General features: G+C 26.0%; 1 protein-coding gene and 1 non-coding gene across 2 annotated transcripts in view; both read left to right on the top strand.

The window, feature by feature from the left end:
• Window positions 1–196, top strand: part of LOC21393487 (uncharacterized protein YnbB) — a 4242-nt gene extending 4046 nt beyond the window's left edge. Inside the window, exon 13 of the mRNA XM_010091064.2 lies at window positions 122–196. The gene's annotated coding sequence lies outside the window, so the exon portion shown is untranslated. The remainder of the gene's footprint in view (window positions 1–121) is intronic.
• An 806-nt stretch (window positions 197–1002) lies between these two features.
• On the top strand, window positions 1003–1075 carry TRNAF-GAA. The gene has a single exon. It is a non-coding gene; the product is annotated as a tRNA-Phe (tRNA).
• The last annotated feature ends 1755 nt before the right edge of the window (window positions 1076–2830 follow it).

Genomic DNA, 2830 nt, shown 5'->3' with positions numbered 1-2830 from the left:
CATAGTGAGTTTGTTATCTTAGTTGATTTTTGTAATTGTCAGACTAAATTTTGGTACTCTTCTTATTACTGCTTTACTCAGGTTAAGTGAAATTGTTTTTTTTTTTTTTGGATGAAAATAGTGGGCTTTAGCTGATTGATAACAAAAAGAAGTTCAAGCTTTACAAAATCTCAAATTGAAGCCCAGCTGATAAGCCAAGAATTTTGGATTTTTTTTTTTATATTCTTTACTATTTTTAATTTCCCCTTAGCATTTTTTTTTTCTGTTTCTATAATACTTTTCCCTGAGTTGATTAATCTTTGGTAGTAAATTTTGAACAGAGAAAATTCGACAATACATTATATATTGTTATCTTTATTTATTTATTTATTTTATCATTTTAATGTTCTTCAGAGAGGAAAAGGAACTTGTGTGCTTTAAATGAAAACATATAATGAAGAAAAGAGCTGGATACTTGAGAAAAATAAACAAAAGTTAGGTTTCTGGTTTCTGCCTTCAAATCTGATTCAAAGAAACATTGTTGAACTGCCTTCAAATTGTTTTTTCCGAGAGAGAGAGTGAGAGAGAGAGAGAAAAATTAAGTTTTGAAGCAAATAAAGAAAAATTGTTGAACTTATCCAAATGTATGGGTCTTATTTTTTTACTTTTAATTAATAACATTTTGACTAATATAGTTATTTAATTAAAAAATATATTAAGTAAGAGTAAAAATAAAAGTCCAGACTCATGTATTTTAAAAGGTATTTCTCTTATTTTTTTGGCAACCAATAAGCTCATTTAAATATTGGTCCAGTATTCTAATATTTCGAGCCAACTTGAATGACATTTTTTTTATTGAAAATACCAAATAACAACATAGATCAGAAGCTTCCAAATAAAATCTGAAAAAGAATTAACAATTTTCGGACCGAAATCACCGATTTATAAAATGTGGAACATATATATTCGTGCTGTAAAGCTCTCTTGTTTGTTTTTAAGTAGAGTTCCCAACATATTCCAAACGCGGGGATAGCTCAGTTGGGAGAGCGTCAGACTGAAGATCTGAAGGTCGCGTGTTCGATCCACGCTCACCGCATGATCTTTTATTTATGCAGCGTCGTTTTAAGTACTTTGTTCCAACATCATCTTCTTTCTGTGTACTTTTTTCTTTCCCTCTCTCACTTCTCGTATCTTATATTTTTACGACCAGTTCTATGAGTAAAACGTTACCTATATTTTTTATCACATTAAAACGTTATTTTTATTTTAAAAAAAAATATTTTTTACACATTGAGACTGATTTTTGAGATATATAAGGTCTAAATTGCCTTTTTATTAAATATAAATAGAAACTAAGCTATTTAAAATTATTTTATGAAAAAATTTTAATTTATTTTGATTGTTTACTTTTAAATGTTTTAAAGCATTTTCAGAATTTTTTTTTTAAATTATTAGTTTAATTTTAATTAGTCATAATGGTAAAATGAATATTTTATTTTTCAAAAATCGGTCACGTATTGTTTTAATCTATTTATACATATCGATAATCTATAACTTACATAAAAAAAAAAAAGTCAAAACTTTTTGTTCATCTCTCTTTCTCTGTTAGCTACTTGTCAACTCCCACATTTTTGTGTTTTATTTTATTTTATTTTTTCTAATTCTTTCCTTTTTACTTATTTCTCTTGAAACTCTTCCACATTTTATTTACTAAAGCATTTTTTTTGGAATATTTTTTCATGCATTACTCAAATAATTTCTTTGAAACATTTACTTACTCAATTTTTTTTTCATTTTTATTAAAATCACCTTTGCATTGTAATTATTTTCTAGGTACAACTTATAGTAGGACATGTATTTTTATTCCTTTAATAGAAACTAATATTTTAGCCATTAGATTAGCTTGTCAATGGTTTTATTTGGAGCGGAAGTAATTTTGTATTACCTGTTGTAAACTTTTAATTTAATTTATAATCTATAATTTATATATAATAATTTATTAATTGACTATTAAAAGAATCAAGTGCTATTTCTCTCAGGGATGTCATGTGACAACGCCTTTCCCTTCCTTTTTTTTCTTGTCCACTTTTTTAAGCTTTTCATGTTATTTTTTAAATGTCTTGTTTTTTTCATTTTTAAATTTTGTGAATTTTTTGCAATTTAATTTGTTGTATTTTTACGCATGATCAAATTTATAAAGTTATTCTTTATGTGCATAGGACGCACTTTAATTAGTACATACTTAAAATAGCCAAAAACTTGACTTCTAAAAGGGCCCTATATTAGCTTCTATGGAGGCCACATGTTGGCCTCTTCTTTCTTTCTTTTTAAATTTTTTTAAAACTTTCTCTCTTTTTCCATTTTTAGACTTTTTTTTTCTCTCTTTTTTTACCTATTGTCTTTTTTTTCCCAACATTCTTTGGCAGCTTATTCTTTTTTTTTATCCTTCTTTAAAATATTTTTTTTCTCATTTTCTTTTCATTAAAATAATTCATTTCAATTTTAATTATATTCCTACTTAAGTTTTTTTTTTCTCTCAAAAGACTCTTATACAACTTAGAGGACGTTTGGTTTATGTATTCAGAATCATAATTTAGAACCATTCTCATTTTACGTGTATTTTTTATGAGAGAAAACACTGTATAGAACCATGAATCATGATTTAGAATCAGAGATGAATATAAGAAACAAACATCATCTTAGATTAATGAGATTTTTTAAAATACTTTTTTTTCGTCTCTCTCTAATTTTACTAATTGACACACACCCCCGTGCACACACGCATATTTAACCAAAATACATGTTTTGACTGTAACGTACATTTCAACCCATTTGCTTTTTTAATTATATA

Source organism: Morus notabilis, unplaced genomic scaffold (assembly GCF_000414095.1).
Source record: "Morus notabilis unplaced genomic scaffold, ASM41409v2 Scaffold561, whole genome shotgun sequence".
NCBI classification, from domain to species: Eukaryota; Viridiplantae; Streptophyta; class Magnoliopsida; order Rosales; family Moraceae; genus Morus; species Morus notabilis.
Note: the sequence above shows the minus strand (reverse complement) of the source record. Positions and strands in the feature narration are given on the sequence as shown.